The sequence below is a fragment of the Bidens hawaiensis genome, unplaced genomic scaffold, assembly GCF_021521415.1.
Source record: "Bidens hawaiensis isolate Kalapana, Puna unplaced genomic scaffold, B.hawaiensis_p1.1 tig00004003_1, whole genome shotgun sequence".
Taxonomy (NCBI): Eukaryota; Viridiplantae; Streptophyta; class Magnoliopsida; order Asterales; family Asteraceae; genus Bidens; species Bidens hawaiensis.
Genome location: NW_027491234.1, coordinates 1,413,299 through 1,431,593, shown reverse-complemented (window position 1 = coordinate 1,431,593; position 18,295 = coordinate 1,413,299). Strand labels below are relative to the sequence as shown.

The 18,295-nt window shown below is 34.8% G+C and overlaps 1 long non-coding RNA gene and 1 pseudogene across 2 annotated transcripts; both read left to right on the top strand.

Moving 5' to 3' along the window:
- Window positions 1-12,407: 12,407 nt before the first annotated feature.
- On the top strand, window positions 12,408-12,849 carry LOC143624963 (uncharacterized). Its single transcript, XR_013152198.1, has 3 exons — window positions 12,408-12,460; window positions 12,541-12,679; window positions 12,763-12,849. It is a non-coding gene; the product is annotated as an uncharacterized LOC143624963 (long non-coding RNA).
- Window positions 12,850-15,524: 2,675 nt separating this feature from the next.
- Window positions 15,525-17,993, top strand: LOC143624980 (hydroxyproline O-arabinosyltransferase 1-like; annotated as a pseudogene). The gene is made up of 7 exons (XR_013152200.1): window positions 15,525-15,967; window positions 16,523-16,775; window positions 17,192-17,289; window positions 17,373-17,442; window positions 17,520-17,591; window positions 17,671-17,784; window positions 17,862-17,993. The product of XR_013152200.1 is annotated as a hydroxyproline O-arabinosyltransferase 1-like (transcript).
- Window positions 17,994-18,295: the final 302 nt, after the last annotated feature.

Sequence of the window (18,295 nt, the reverse complement as noted above, 5' to 3'; positions counted from 1 at the left end):
AAGCCTTGACTGTATGTGCTGCGTGCATCCATTTCCCATGCTCAATCAACCACTGTGGCTCCCATTCCGCCCACAACATGCCCCGGTAGCTATGTCTAACACTACATAGCCTGTTTGTATAAATATGGTCATGTGCAAACGGCGCTATGTGACACGGCAACCAGACCGATTCCGTTTGGGTTTGTCAAACCAATAGTACTATTCACAAGCCACCGGCTCGAAGTTAATCACTGTGTTAGTGGGGACTTTCATGTGTTAGCACTTAGATAATTCACATCATCATATGTTTCAGATAAGTATATAGATATAAGGAAACATGCTTTTCACCCCGAAAGTTCGTAAAACTGTTTAAAGAGTGGGGTCATGAAACTCACTGTTTAGTAGATACTCAGCATTGTGTCAGCTTGCGGTTTATTCGGTTTGCTATCACTAGTTCCTATAATTAATATTATAATAATATTAATATTTTAATATTATTATAATCTCAATACTAAATTGGGCTGTATAACTAATCTGGGTATAGCTGGAACGCCCAGAAAGTGGCAATAGGCTTAGGTTCTGATGTTGTTCAATGTCTAATATTTAAAACCAAACTTGGCTCAGTTTCCCGTTTTCCCAGATAGGCCAAGTTGTTCGTTTACAAGTTCTGAAAACAGTTATGGGGAAATAAGCTTGGGTAAATGTGTTGGTTAATAAAATGGTTAAGTTATAAAGAAAGATCATACATTGGGGTCCCGGATTAGCTACGGGGGCTGTTTCCGTTTATTCAGTTTGATTTGAGAAGAAACGTGCACAATCTATCCTGATTGTCCAGGTTTCTTATAAAAAGGTTCGTTTTTACTTAATTAATCCAAAAATATGATTTTTAATCACTCTTGGTGTTTTGATATTCCCGCAGGTTCGTTAATCGCGAACTTGCCGGTTTTTATTAAAATTGAATTTGTTTAATCTCCAAATTAGCATAATTAATTAAACATTAATCATTAAATTATGAAAATTTAACCAATTATCAAATAAAATATTTAGATTTTTATAAAAATATTTCTGGAATTATTTACTGATTTAATAATTTATAAAAATTCATTTTATCAGCTATATTCCGCCTGAAAATCGTCCGTTTATCCCAAACGATTTCCAAAAATTCAACAAAAATTCCTAAATACTCAAATTATGTCCCAAAACAAGTTGTATCAATTCCAGAATGCGATAAGCTTGTTCAATATTCTTTTCGGCCCAAATTCGGCTATAAAAATTCATACAAATGCATATGCACAAAACACCCTTAAACTTTTCCAAATGATCCCAAATTTTATATGTGATCAAAATTTACCAAATCTGAGTTTGCCACAAAATTTTATAATTTTTCAAGCATTTTAACTATTTTTCCCAAATAAATGTCCCAATTCGGTAATAAATTCGCCATATATTCTCGGATGGTCGAAAAAATACCAAATTTGAACAGGGACTCAATGATATGGTCCTTGATGTCCCTGAGAAATTTCAAGACCTAAAAATTTTCATATCACAACCTTAACCTAAACAGCCCGTAAGCGAGTGTTTCGGCATTACCGTAGTGGTTTTGGCTCGTTTTTGCCTTTCTATTCAAGGTTTCAAGCTCTTGTTCTTATTTGCAGGCTAGATACAAGTCCTATATCACAAAACAAGCAATTTTTCATCAAAATAACAGCCCTTGACTTAGGGTTTCGGCTAGTACACAAAAACGAACTTTTGAACCGTAAAAATGCCGTTTCAATCCTCTAATCCGTGTTTATGGCCAAAAAAACAATCAAACCAGGTTCCATACCATGTGTATGATAAAAACATGTTTATGGACCACTTTTAGGGTTTTTTCATGGTAAGGAATGATTTTTAGTAATCAATCTGTGTTTACAAGTGATTAAGCGGGTTTAAACGGGTTAAAAATTAGCCAAAATGAAATTTTATTACCTTGTTCTTGCTGGATTTTATGAAGGGTAGGTTGTGTCCAGATTTTTCCCAAAGATGATGTTGAAAAAATATCTTATACTTAACAATATTTAAAGGAAAACGGGGGGGGGGGGGGGGGGTTCCCCTATTGCGGCCGCCCCAAAGGTGGGGTCCATGGGCCCTCCCTCCTGTTCATTTGTCTCGTTTCTCATGCCCTTACGTGAAATACCGACCCCAAATTTATTTCGGGTTCGGTTTTTGGTGCGAAAAAACATATCGGGTGCGTCAAACAGCGCGAAAACGAGTGTTTTTCGGCTAGTTTTGTGTAAATTCATAAAACATACTATACGTTTGTAAAAATCGAAAATATTTTCACGGATCACTTAAAACATTTCAAAAAAGTGTTTGGTAAGTCTTTTTAGGCTTAACGGATGATACAATGCTTTGTTTGTAACTATCTTTCGCGTTTAAATCTATAGCGGGTAGTTAAACGAGCATGTTTTCGTTTAACTTGTTTGCTATCGAACTAAGGCCATATTACTAATATTTTAGCTTATATTAAACGTATATCACTTATAGATGGCCCCCCCGGGATATCTGGGTCATAACCCGACCCGTTCGGTTAATCGTTCGTTTGTTACGCAAAAAACGTTTATTTGCTTAATCGGTAAATACATACTGAGGTGTACATTGTTTTGGCTTAAATGTCACACATTCTTCTGACTTTTCAATGTCCAAATATTCTTTCATGAACTAACTTACTAATCTATGGAATTCCTCTTGGAATACTTCTTCATTCTTAATGAGTCTCTCATGTATTTTCACCAAATCTAGAAAGTCTATAATACTTTCCAGCGGGATGTTTTCATTAAACTCTTCAATGCATAAAGATGGATCGTTTGAGACATGCCTCCGAACATAGTCTTTAAGGATATGATGTGTAATATGAGGTTTCCCTTTGATGGCTTCCAAATAACTTGTCATGGCCTTCTGCCTTCACAAAATGAACTCGTTCTTTCTTTACGGGTTTCTCTTCCCGTTCTGTTTTTATTTCTTGTTCATGAAACGAACCAAATTCCTTCATAATTTCTTCTAACTTTCGATTATATGTGTCGGTTACTGATTCCTCACTTTCAAGCTCTTTTTGGCTATTAACCCAACACATATAATCCTTTTTAAATTCGGATTCGTTTCTTCCACCGAAACACTCCACCACCCTGTTATCCCCCCAAACATCTTTTTCAACATACATTGATCGTCATGAACCCCCATCTCTTAAGACAACAATTGATTCATACTCAATATGTCTTATCCGTTTCTGGGTTATAACCATGGGGATTTCCTTAACCTTCCATCAACCGGTATCCCCAGACCATGTGAAAACACAAATTCGATTGATTTCTTTTGGCCTTGAATTCCAAAAATCCGTTTAAACTTTTTAAACAAAATTTTTTCACCGGTGACGTGATTTTTGGCATGAGGATCAACATACCAAATTTCACTAAAGTGTTTACCATCTGTTCCAATAACGGAAAAATCAATCCTGAGTGGTATCACACAATCATTAGCATACTTACTTGGGTATAATGCAACTATATGGCCGGTTTCTTGACCACAAAGACATGCTGATTCTGGTTTCCTTGGTTTTCATGTTGATCGCTTTTGACTACTTTCTGCCTTCCATGATTGAACTCGAATAACTTTCATACTTTTTTCCAACCCTAGAATTCCGATGACCGGTATTTCCCCTTTAAACCCTAATGACTTTTTCCCCCCGTCATGAGCAATTCCTTTGCCCCTTTTTGCAATTTCATCCTTTGTCATGCTCGGTTTAGACCTGAAAGAATCCTGGTAACCCTCAACTGAATTCGGACTCGGATTCGGTCTTGTTGGTTGAATACCCATCAGCCTTTCTCCAATACTTGGCCCTGCTGACTTATAACACTCACCGAAATTATTAGACCCGTTGGATACATTACAATTAGAGAATCATACGACACTGATACCGCTTGCACGTATATTAACAAGGATTTCTCAAATTGATTGTATAATCGAACAATTAAAGATCGGCGGTGGTTAAATCCGCGATTAGAAAAGAATTCTAGCAAGAAAAAACAAGAAGCAACGCTTTTATGGTGAAAACAGTTTTCTGGCGAGAAATTCTGGCAACTCGTTTTTCCGGCGAGAATTGAACATCGGTAATCGACGGTGGTATTATGGTGATAGATTGAAGGTTCCAGCATAAGAAAGCGGCAGCAGTGCAGGGTTTTTTTCTACGGCAACGGTTTTCTGGCGAACCTAATTTTTTGGCAACAAAATTCCGACTAACTTTTATTGCAGCAGCATTGTTAAATTCTGCCCAAGTATGTTAATGATTCTGTAATACCACCCAGGATTGACTTTTTCGTTATTGGAACAGATGGTAAAAACCTTATTGAAATTTGGTATGTTGATCCTCATGCCAAAAATCATGTTACTGGTAATAAATCTTTGTTTTAAAAGTTAAAATGAATTTTTGGAATTCAAGGCCAAAAGAAATCAATCAAATTTGTGTTTTCATGCGGTCTGGGGGAAGTAAAAATACCGACTGATGGAAGGTTAAGGAAATCCCCATGCGTTAGTTATAACTCAAAAACGGATAAGAACATCTTGAGTATGAACAGGTTGTTGTCTCAAGGAATTGAGACGGTGGTTCATGATGATCGGTGTACTTTGAAAAAAATGTTCAGGGGGGGAGGGATAACAGGGGGTGAGGTCTTTCGGTGGAAGAAACAAATCTGAATTGGAAAAGGATTATATGTGTTAGGTTAATAGCAAAAAGGTGATTGAATCAGGAACCGAACCATATAATCGGAAGTTTTAAGAAATTATGAAGGAACTTTGTTCGTTTAATGATCAAGAAATAAAAACAGAATGGGAAGAGGAACCCGTAAAGAAAGAATGAGTTCATTTTGTGAAGGCAAAGAAGGTCTTGACAAGTTATTTTGGAAGCCATCAAAGGGAAACCTCATATTACACATCATATCCTTATAGACGATGTTTGGAAGCACGTCTCAAACGATCCATATTTATGTATTGAAGAGTTTGATGAAGACATCCCGCTGGAAAGTATTATGGACTTTCTAGATTTGGTGAAAATACATGAGAGACTCATTAAGAATGAAGAAGTATTCCAAGAGGAATTCCATAGATTAGTAAGTTGGTTCATGAAGGAATATTTGGAGATTGAAAAGGCCGTAGAATGCCTACCAATATTGGCAAACGGTAGGAAAATTGATCTTTTGAATTATATTTACTAGTAAACGTTGAAGGTAGATATGAGCACATGTGTGAAGAACATAAATGGGATCTTATGGCTATTCGGATGGGATATGAGTTTGGAGATGGAAAGACTTTGAAGTTGGCTTATGTGAAAGGCCTCGATCTAATAGATTGGTATTATCACCTTATAACGAATGATGTGAAAATTGGGGAATCAAACAAAGGAAAGAAAGATGCAAACCAAGTAATGAATCATGGATGGAAGGAAAGGAGCACAAGTGCGGTTAGAGACTTTTCGCCACCAGAATGCGGACCGAGCTAGGGTCCTCGTTCAAGTTAAAAAGGAACCAGGTTTGGAAGACGAGGAACCAAGTGAAGATGGCCTCACATTCATGTTCAATGATGAAGACCCAAACAAATGAAGAACTAGGACAAATGAATTAGGGGATGTAATTGTCACACCCCGACTAGCACAATGCGGAAGCGTAAAACGGGAATGTAACAGACACCTCTGGTATCAATACATTGTTTATAAAGAAACATTACAAACTAATTTACAATATATTACATTTCTTTGTTCTATCATTGTTTTACAGTCTAGGTGGTACAAACAAAACTAATTCGTTAACTAAACGTTCTTACTACTAACACCCTTGCTTCTATTCACATAGCATCGACCATACACTTCAGGCAAGTAACAGATCACCAAATTACTCCGATTTAGGTACATCTGAAAAGCAATTTAAAACGGGTCAACTACTAGAGTTGGTGAGTTTCACGAGTTTCAAGAAAACAATAATGAGTATTCACAAGTTAACACTTGTAATCATGAAATAAGTATGTATGTATGTAAATGATGTAATTATGCTAAGCTACAGTGAAGCCTTGACAGTATGTGCTGCGTGCATTCATTTCCCACGCTCAATCAACCACGTTGGCTCCCCTTCCGCTCACAACATGCCCTGGTAGCTATGTCTAACACTACATAGCCTGTTTGTATAAATATGGTCATGTGCAAACGGCGCTATGTGACACGGCAACCAGGCCATTTCCGTTTGGGTTTGTCAAACCAATAGTACTATTCACAAGCCACCGGCTAGAAAGTTAATCACTGTGATCGTGGGGACTTTCGTGTGTTAGCACTTAGATAATTCACATCAGTACATGTTTCAGGTATGTATATGTAATCAAACATGCTTTTCACCCCAAAATTTCGTAAAACAGCTTAAAAGTGGGGTCATGAGACTCACGGTTTAGTAGATATTCAGTACTGTATCAACTCGTGGTTTGTTCAGTCCGCTATCAGTAGTTCCTATAATCAATATTATAATAATATTAATATTTTAATATTATTATAATCTCAATACTAAACTGGGCTATATAACTAATCTGGGTGTATCTGGAATGCCCAGAAAGTGGCAATAGGCTTAGGTTGTGATGTTGTTCAATGTCTAATACTTAAAACCGAACTTGGCTTAGACTGTCGTTTTCCCAGCTGGGCCAAGTTGCTCGTTTACGCGTTTAGAAAGCAGTTATGGGAAAATAAGCCTGGGTAAATGTATTGGTTAATAACATGATTAAGTTATAAAGAAAGATCACATACTGGGGTCCCGGATTAGCCACGGGCCCGTTTCCGTTTATTCAGTTTGATTTGAGAAGAAACGCGCACAATCCACCTGGATTGTCCAGGTTTCTCATAGAAAAGTTCATTTTCACTTAATTAGTCCAAACATATGATTTTTGATCACTCTTTGGTGTTTTGATTTTCCCGCAGGTTCACTAGTCGCGAACTTGCCGGTTGTTATAAAAACGGAATTTGTTTAATATTCAGACTAGCATAATTAATTAACCGTTAATCATTAAATTATGAAAATTTAACCACTTATCAATTAAAATATGTAGATTTTTATAAAAATATTTCTGGAATTTATTTACTGATTTATTAATTTATAAAAATTCATTTTATCAGCTATATTTCGCCTGAAAATCGTCCGTTTACCCCAAACAATTTCCAAAACTTCCACAAAAATTCCTGAATACTCAAATCATGTCCCAAAACAACCTGTATCAATTCCAGAATGTAAAAAGCTCGTGCAATATTCTTTTCGGCCCAAATTCGGTTATAAAAATTCACACGAACGCAAATAAACAAAACACCTTTAAGCTTCTCCAAATGATCCCAAAATTCATATGTGATCAAAATACATCAAATTTGAATTCCCAGAAAAATTTCATAATTTTTGAAGTATTTTAGCTATTTTTTCCCAAATAAACGTCCTAATTCGGTAATAAATTCGCTAAATATTCTCGGATGGTCAAAAAATTACCAAATTTAAACAGGGACTTATTGACATGGTCCCTGATGTCCCTGAAAAATTTCAAATCCTAAAAATATGCACATCACAACCTTAACCTAAGTAGCCCGTAAGCGAGTGTTTCGGCATTACCTTGGCGGGTTTCGCTCGTTTCCGACTTTTTAATCAAGTTTTCAGGTTCTTGTGCCTCTAAGCAAGCTAGGTACAAGTCCTATATCACAAACCAAACAATATTTCATCAACATAACAGCCCTTAACTTAGGGTTTCGGCTAGTGCACAAAAATGAACTTTTAAACCGTAAAAACGTCGTTTCAACCCTTTAATCCGTGTTTATGGCCAAAAAAATTATCAAAACAGGTTTCTTACCATGTGTATAATCAAAACATGTTTATGGACCATTTTTTGGATTTTTACACGGTTAGGAATGATTTTTAGTAACCAAGACATGTTTTTATGGTATTAAACAAGTTTAAACAAGCATAAAAGCTACTTATTTAGGCTCTTTACCTTAGGGTTTGGAGGTTTTCTGGAATTTCAGCTTGTAGCTGCTTGGACCTCAGTTTTTATAAACCAAATTGGATAAATAAGCTTCCTAAACAAGTTTTATAAAAAGAATGGGGGGTGGGGGTGGGCTGCCGATCGGAAGTCCCTTTGGGCCCATGATGGGATTTTTTGGCCCAATGATCTGGTTTCTCCAGCCCAAATATGAAAAGCCCGGTCCAAATTTAGTTCAGGTTCGGTTTTTGGCGCGAAAAACTTATCGGGTGCGTTAAACAGCACGAAAACGAGTGTTTTTCGGCTAGTTTTGTGTAAAATTATAAAAACATACTATATGTTTGTAAAAATCAAAAATATTTTCACGGATCGCTTAAAACATTTCAAATAAGTGTTTGGTAAGTCTTTTTCGGCTTAACAGATGATACAATGCGTGGTTTGTAACTATCTTTCGCATTTAAATCTATAGCGGGTAGTTAAACGAGCATATTTTCGTTTAACTTGTTTGCTATCAAACTAAGGCCATATTTCTAATGTTTTAGCTTGTATTAAACGTATATCACTTATAGATGGCCCCCCAGAGATATCTGGGTCATAACCCGACCCATTCGGTTAATCGTTCGTTTGTTACGCAAAAGGCATTTATTTGCTTAATCGGTAAATACGTAATGAGGTGTACATTTTTTTGGCTCCAATGTCACAGTAATCCTTAATTCATTTGGGTTGGCTGGTAGTTTAATGTCTTGCGTTATTTATCGAGTCAGTTCGTTTAAAACTTTGTTTGGTTTATTTGTTTAGTATTTGGGCTCGATTTTGGGCAGAAACAATTTAGGCCCGTTAGGGCATGTCTTTTAATTGGTCTAAGTTATTTGGCCATGTTTGTTTGTGGTGCAAGCCAACAAACAAAGCATATTTATCAAGTCCATGTATTTAGGATTGCAGTTATGACCGGTTATCTCATAATCGTATAAGGAAGCGTCGTGTCATTTCATCTAATTTAAATAAAGCGTCGTGTCATAATCGTATAGGGAAGATTGAAGGGACCAACATTTATGTATTATTGGATAATAATCCTTGTTTAACATGGCTGCTACATTAGTTTATTTAAATTAAAGTTTGTATTTAAAATAGTTATTTGTATTAGTATTGGCTCATAAAGACTTTAGGAAAAATAAGGCCCATTTATCAGTATGTAAACATTCAGATTAGGCAGAAGTTTGGCAACTAAACAAAAGCGTTAGACGGTTGTTTAACAACCGCTGTAACTGATTAACGCAATGTTTGGAAGCGCCTCTTCATCCCTTATATAAACCATCGAATGTTTCAGTTTGTTCTTGGTAGAACAAGAAACGATTTGTGAGTGATATATCAAATCTGTGTTTATGTTATCTTGTTCATATCTCAATCTCTTTTCAGTTTATTAATTAATTGCATCTGTTGCAATTCAGTTTGTTTTGTGATTGTGTGTAGATCATGACTCCACCTTTCAAGAAAAAGTTGATTCCTGGAAATTAATTTACAAATATTGGCATCAGAGCCAAGGGTAAATGGAAGCCAATTTGCACTTTGAATTATAGTAAGTGTTGGGTTAAAATTTCCAATTACAATCCGTTACCACAACCCTCTTTTATTTTCTGATTGTGTTTCAAAATCATGTTCAAAGTGTGAACATAGTAGGAATGGGAAATTGATCCAGTGTTCTTGTGTAGGGTAGCGGAGGATCAAAAAGGAAACCCATCGTTCTTATGTTGAAAAAAAGAGGGTAGAGAATGTGGCAAGATTGTCTTTGGAGTCTAATTCAAAGAAAAATTGGAAGAAGAATTATGGCAATGATCAATTGGCTACTGATGATATGGGTAAGACCAAATTCTTTGATGATTATGATGTTGAACGTGATTGTCCAACAAGTGCAAATATGGAATCATCAAAAGCTTCAAAATATATGAAGATCAAATGTTACAAATGCCATATTCGTGGACATCGTGCAACGAATTGTCCAAGTAAATGCAAAAATTCCCTAAAGTTTTGTCATGAATATGGAAATTTCACAAACAAATTTGCACCCAAAGACTATATGGTTATGGATACAAATTATGGAAATTGGAATGATATTTGGGTTATTGATCTGGCATATGAAAAGCATATGACGAGTAATAAGAATTTGTTTCTTAACTATAAAGATGGAATTACCCTAAAACCCAAACAAGTGATATCAAAATTTGGTTTTCACGAGGTGTTGGTGAAATCAAATTATTTTTAATTAATCAATATAGAATTATAACAAGTGTGTTATATGTGCCTAACTTGGATAAAAATATATTGAGTTTGACTCAACTAATAGACCAAGGTTATGAAGTCACATTTGATGGTGACACTTGCTTTGTCAAAGGCATGTTTGACAAAGAAGACAACCCGAATTTAAAAGACGAAACGGGTTGTAACTTTGATAATGATTTTATTGAAAATCTTTACGTGAAAGATTTTCATGATGGTAGTTCACACCATCTTACTATTCTAATAAATAAGTACTATTATATGCCACTTGTAAATATCTCCTTAACTCTCATAATTTTTAACCTATTTTCATAAAATGGTATCTCTTTCGGGTTAACACGCCCCGATAATACTATCTAGATCCATTTTTGTTATTCTTTCATTATTTTCATTCAACACCAAAGATGCAAACCCTAATTCCTGGAACCGTTGTTCATTCTTTTCATTCAACACCAAAGACTACAACCCTAATTCCCGGAACCGCCGTTCATCTCTTCCATCGCCATCGATACATGTCGTTTCCAATTCGCCGCCGCCATCGCCACCTACGATACCGCGTCTCCTACCGTCATCGCCACCGCTGTCGCCTCCGTCATCGCCACCACCGGCACGTTTGTATTTGGTATTGGAGTCTCGATTGGAATGTTGATGGGATATTATTTCTTCATCTACTTCCAGCGTACTCCTGTTTAGGTAATCGCAATCGTTGTTGTTGTTATTATTATTATTATTATTATTCGAGTTTTTTTTCTGCTTGCATTTTAATTCAGATTTCAGACATATATAACCCGTGTAGCGGGATTATGTAAACATGTTGGAAGATTGAAACTGTTTGTTCACAACCTAAACATGATGCATTTATAAAACAGTTATTCTGTGTCATCCTTGGTCCCTTTTTTTTCCAAAATACTAATATAGAACAGAACTTATTTCGGCTTGTGCTGTGTGTAGTATTAGTGCCACCAAAGAGGCAAATACCACAGTGATTATAAATTAATTGCTCTATTTATTGGAAATATGGGACCATTATTTTAATTTATTATATTATTTTTTTTAAAGAAATATGCAATAATGTTTGGATTTTTAGTCTCGATTGGAATGGTGATGGTTACGTGCTCGATTATTCTTTTACAAGTAGTGTACTTCAATTGTGTTTTTAATCTCACTTGTATGGTTTTATGTGTGTAGTTTATGATGGCAGAGGGACTCTAGAAGAAGGAGAAACAGCCGTGGCTCGGTTTATTAAAATTCAAGCAGCTTATGAATTGTTGATCGATTGTGACGAAAGGAGGAAATACGATATGGAAAACCGAGTCAATCCAATTAAGGTATTATTTAATGATTTAATTGAAACTTTTTTTTTTAAGATGAATATTATTTTATGATTGTTGCTTGTCTGTATTGGCAGGCATCTCAAGCATGGATGGAGTGGTTAACTTCAAACTGGTAAGTTAATTTTCCTTACTCGTAAAATGTTACTTGTAATGCTATCAAGAATTTATAAATTCTAAAGTAATACACTTAACTTACAGTTTTTATTTTTATTATTTGTTACAGGTTCCTTCTCAAGATCAGCAGTTAATCATGAAAGTGGGGCGAAAACTGGTTTATCTGGAATAATCATGGGCGTTATAATGGCTTGTGCTCTACAATTTATGACCCATTATTTGAAGTTATACCTCAGGTATACTCCTTAACTATGACGTCATTGTCAAATTATTGTTATTATTATTATTATTATTATTTTAAGTATTTTCTTAATCTCTGTAGTGTGCTCTTGCAGCTATTGTCATTTCTGCTGTCATTTGATTGGTCAGTATTCTTATTATAATCTGATTTCTATTTTGCCTTCTCGTCTTCTTTTTTATTTGAATATGTATTCCAATTTGTTTACTCAAATAATCCTAATTTTTAATTACGTGTTTGTAAAGATGGATTATGATGAGGCCATATTTCTATGGAAAGTAGACAAGAAAGATTTCGTTCTTTGGGCAGTTACTGGTGCAACCACTTTGTTCCTCGGTATTGAAATCGATGTCCTTGTTGGGGTAAGCTACACCCAACCAATACGCACGCACACACACATATTCTAAAAGTTACCTAATCCAATTGACTGTCTGGTGTTTTAATATGCAGGTTGGTTTTTCTCTGGCTTTTGTGATCCATGAATCATCAAACCCGCATATTGGTATGGCTATCATTTACATATTTATTTCTAAGAAAATATGTTTCTGAATGATTAATGATTATAAATTTGTATTATTGCAGCTGTGTTGAGACGACTTCCGGGGACCACCGTTTACAGGAACATCCAACAATATCCGGAAGCATACACATACAATGGCATTGTGATTGTTAGAATTGATTCACCTATATATTTTGACAATACAAGTTATATTAAAGACAGGTGAGAATTATAAATTCAGCTTAAATGTGATTATTATTTTTTTGTGCTTAAAAGACTTTTAAATATTTTTTGTGAAATACTAGGCTTCGGGAGTATGAAATTGTGGTTGATCAGTCTAGCAAACATGGGCCAGAACTTGAGAGAATATATTTTGTAATCTTGGAGATGGCCCGTAAGTTTATTTTCCGGTTAATAGTTAGCAAAATGATTTATTAATTATATATTTATACGTTTATATTTATGTCTTTTTCAGCTGTAATTGTATTAACAATATATGATACTTGTGTTATTGATTGTTTTTTGTTTAACGTTTAAATATTGTAATTTTCATTAATTCCCCGTGTAATACACGGGTCTCAAACTATTTGGATTATAAAGAAGATGAAAACACTCGTTTGAGTGCATGGGTGACTTTTCTTGACACATTACACTTGCCAAAATATGTCATGCCAATCAAAGAATATTTATGGGGTCAATTTGTAAAATTTGTGAAATGGTTCTATGAAGATCATTTCCAACAGTTTAATAAAGAATACCCCCCGAAATTACCTTTTCTTGACACATTACACTTGCCAAAATATGTCATGTCAATCAAAGAATATCTAAGGGGTCAATTTGTAAAATTTGTGAAATGGTTCTATGAAGATCATTTCCAACAGTTTAATAAATAATACCCCCCGAAATTACCTAATGGTGTTGAGATTGATTTGTTCGATCTTTATATGCTTGTTGAAAATTTAGGTGGAAATAAGGAAGTCTCGAATGAAGGAAAGTGGCCCGAGATAGCAAGAAGGCTTGGTTTAAACGAAAACTATGGTGTAAATCTCAATATGATATACCATGGTTATTTGGAATTGATGGCATGGCGATACGGGATAGAGAAAGATAAGATAAGATGCGTGGTGACACAAGCATGATAATGAATGGAAACAAGACAATGGTTTCCCGACAATGCTGGAAAAGACGAAGAAGTTAAGGATGATGACGGTCCAAGTGCAATTCAAAAAGTTAAAGAAGAAGGAGATATTCCTATTAATGAAGATGATCAAATACTACAAGGTTTAATAGATGCAAGCTATAAAGACGAGTTCGATTTCGATTTACTCGAAGGAATTGAAGACTTAGAAGAAGATGCAGCACCGAAATCCAGAAAATGAAGAACATGTTGAACAAGGATTAAGGGGGAGTATTGGATAATAATCCTTGTTCAACATGGCTGCTATGTTGTTTATTTAAATTAAAGTTTGTATTTAAAATAGTTATTTGTATTAGTATTGGGCCATACAGACTTTAGGAAAAATAAGGCCCATGTATCAGTATGTAAACATTCAGATTAGGGCAGAAGTTTGGGAACTAAACAACAGCATTAGACGGTTGTTTAACAACCACTGAAACTGAGTAACGCAACGTTTGGAAGCGCCTCTTCATCCCCTATATAAACCATCGAATGTTTCAGTTTGTTCTTTGTAGAACAAGAAACGATTTGTAAGTGATATATCAAATCTGTGTTTATGTTATCTTGTTCATATCTCAATCTCTTTTCAGTTTATTAATTAATTGCATCTGTTGCAATTCAGTTTGTTTTGTGATTGTGTGTAAATCATGACTCCACCTTTCAAGAAAAAGTCGATTCCTGGAAATCAATTTACTAACACATATCCCGTCATCTTCATAGTGTGCAGATATTTTAACCAAATATCTACCATGCCATCTTCACCGGGCTTTTCGATCCAGTTTGCGTGTTCATCCTACTATCGTTAGAATTGAGGGGCAATATTAGTTTATATTATTAATGTCATTTATTGTAATTATGTTTGTATGATTAGCTCTAACCATATTTAGAGACCATCTCTCTCTGTATCGTGTTTACATTTAATATAGGGCCAGTTTTTGTTGCAGGTTTAACATCATAAATCTCAAGATTCATAATGTTCCTGTCTTAATACATAGATCTCAAAAGGCCCATGTTTATGATTTTTTTTATCAGATATATTTAGAGTTCTACATTTACTTGAAATATTGGTTCTTCAAACTTTGCTCAAAAGGTTCTAGATTTCGAGGGTTGCCAGTGAAATTTAGGTGCCGGAACCCGCTCTCTCGTGACCACCATTCATGTCGTGAATGGTGTGGGCCGTCCCTTACAATGTCTATTTCACTATTATTAATTCATCACACTTCAACTCTTGTATTAAATATTGTCATGAATATAACTATTTATAAAAGACAGCTATAACTTTATTTTCTTCATATGTACTGATTATATTGTTTTTCCTCTTTCACACACTTCTTGTATCTATAGAGTCTTCTTTTTCCTAGCTTTAAACATGAAATTATTAGCTAGAAGTATTCAACTAAAATGATGAATATCATTTACTAAGCACAATTCAACTCTTATTTTAAATATTGTTATGAATATGATCATTTATGAATATGTAATTAATATTATATATCAAACGCTATTTTCTTTTCATATCACAACTACAGATTATTACTTTTCTTAACGATATAGGTTTTTAAAGACTTTATCTTGTTACTTAAAACATAAAGTAAAAAGACAAAAAAAACATCATTTTCTTTCATATCATAGCTGCAAAAAAAAAAGGCTTTGTGTTTTTTCAAACTTTTTCGAAATTACAAAGAGTTTTATTTAAAAAAGATATTGTATTGTAGGGAGAGACATTGACATATCATATGAGCCTGCATTAATAACCAAAAGTATAAATAACTACTCTCGCACACACTATGCATGTATTACAAGTTACAACAGCTTACTACTTTTGTTCTTGATCTTCTCCCCACTGCCCTCTTCCTAAGAACCAAAATAATATATTCCCAAATGTAAAAACTTTAAATCAATTCAAAAAGATTCAATTTTACATCATGGGTACTTGTGGCAGTTACTTCTTCTTTCTAATAATAACATTTTCAGTAGCTCTGATCACATACAACATCATCACTTCCGTCAATGCTTCATTCACGCAAGAACTCTCGGGTTCATCACAAGGGGTTCTTGGTTTTGACCCGGTTATCAAGATGCCCGACGATAGGAAGTCAGCTTTGACTAACAAGAAGAGGTTGTTTCATACTGCAGTTACGGCAGCTGATTCGGTTTATAATACATGGCAGACAAGAGTTATATACTATTGGTTTAAGAAGATGAAGAAACAATGTGGGGCTGATTGTGAAATGGGTGGGTTCACGCGGATCCTGCATTTGGGTAAACCCGATAAGTTTATGGATGAGATTCCTACTTTTGTTGCTCAGCCGCTTCCAGAGGGTACAGATAAGGTATGATTCTTGGAATCTATCATATTGGTGCCCTTAGTAGTGGCCAAGAGAATGTTTTTCATGTGTGGGACATTTTTAGGGCTAATTATCTCTTAAGTATTAATTTTTTGGATTGGTCGGGTTGGGTTGGGTCACATAGCGAAAATATAAATTAAAATTATCGGTTCAATTATTCTTCTGAGAAATCATTCTATCACATTTATACTTCCTAAATTTACAAATTTAAACTCAAATCAACCAATAATTTTAATAAAACTAACGGGTACGTGTTAGGGTATAGAGTTTTGGCAAAATTGTTGGTTTGATATTACAAATTTAAATATGTATTTCCAAACGGAATTTATAAACCCAAAACCAAATTTTAGATTTTGGTTTTTTTTAGTCTAAGATCGACACATGCACACCCCAACAACCAGCCATCTTGACAGAGTCATCGATTGGAGTTGTAGTTTTAAAAGTCAACTTCTGGTGAGGTGGTTGATAAAAAATGTGCTTTAAGGTTATTTATTAGGTAATTATTTTCTTAAGTACTAATTATTTTCATGTATTTTTTAGGGTTACATAGTCCTAAATAGACCTTGGGCATTTGTGCAATGGCTTCAACAAGCAGATATTCATGTCCGAGCCCGATCACCTTATTGTAAAACCAATACCAAATTTGTCCCATGACGGCCTTGGAGCCGCATTCCCGTTCTTTTACATCGAACCTAAAGAAAACGAGCAACTTCTTAGAAAGTTTTTCCCGGAAAATAAGGGACCAATTACCAATATTGACCCTATTGGAAATTCACCCGTTATTATTGAAAAGGTGCATATAATTATATAATTATGTATTGACTACACAGATGGGCACATGGCCCCTGTGCTTTGGGCTAAATAGCATCTTTGGAGTCAAAACGTTTAAAATCAGTTGGATTTAAGGTTTCGATTTTGAAACAAGTTTGGGGTCTAAGGCTTATGAAGGTAACAAAAATGTTATAAGGTTATTTAGTCCATTTTCCCTAAACTTAATAAAAAGTTAACCGAAGTTAGCCTTAAACCTCAAACATGTTACAAATTGAAACCTCAAACTCCAAACTTGTTACTTTAAACGTTAGACTCCAGAGAATTGTTACTTTGCCCAAACCCAGAGACCATATTTGTAATTAACTCTACTTACGCTTATGAAAACAGTTTTATAAAGGTATGATTTTTTCATATATATTTTTTTATTTTTGGATTTAGGAATCTCTTAAAAAAATAGCTCCCACATGGATGAACGTATCGTTGTCAATGAAAACAGACCCGGAAGTTGATAAGGCTTTCGGTTGGGTCCTTGAAATGTTAGATTTTCGACTTTTGAAGAATAAAGGTTTAATTATTGTTGTTGTTCTTAAAGTAAGATATATTGGAGTCGTATATGTAGGTATGCTTATGCTGTTGCATCTGCTTTGCATGACGTTGGTAACATTTTATACAAGGATTTTATGCTTCAGGTTTGATAATATTTAATTTTGGTTTTACATGAGTAATAACTTTACTAAATAATAATATTTCTTGTTATATTTAATAGCCTCCATGGGACACAGAAATTGACGATAAATTCATACTTCACTACACGTATGGATGTGATTATGATATGCAGGTACCTATTAAGCAACTCTTCGTTTTGTAAAAATAATATATAAAACATAATATTAAAAAAATATGTTGAACTATTACAGGGAAATTTTATGCCTGGAAAAATTGGCGAGTGGAGATTTGACAAAAGATCGTATGGTGACGTCTACCCTCCAAGAAACCTTTCGCTTCCTCCACCTGGTGTTCCTGAAAGTGTGGTAGGCTTTAGTTTCATCACTTGCATCATTATTTGACTTTGACTTTCAAGGTCAAACTAATTTACAAAACTTGGCAGGTTACACTTGTGAAAATGGTGAATGAAGCCTCAGAGAACATCCCGAACTGGGGACCTTAAACCCTTTGGTCATACACAAGAAGTTTGCCAATGTTCAAAATATTTGCAGGGCGTCCCCAAAAAAATATTGTATTTCATATGTCTCGATACAACGTTGATTGGTTACAGAATACAGAATTCGATTGTTAAGTTATTTGAAATGTACGTGAGTTTAAGAGGCGGCTCCAAATGCAATCATTGCAATCTCTTGTCTCATAAACGTATTGATAATCAGAAACATACAACTAAGACGCAATACATGATAAACTTTTATATTATTATAATTAAGAAACTAACTCAAAACTCGGTTATAATAATCCATCATCCTATAACCTTAATCGTGGCTATGTGATGGTGATCCACTTGGCCAAAAGTAATAGCAAATGTAATAAAAC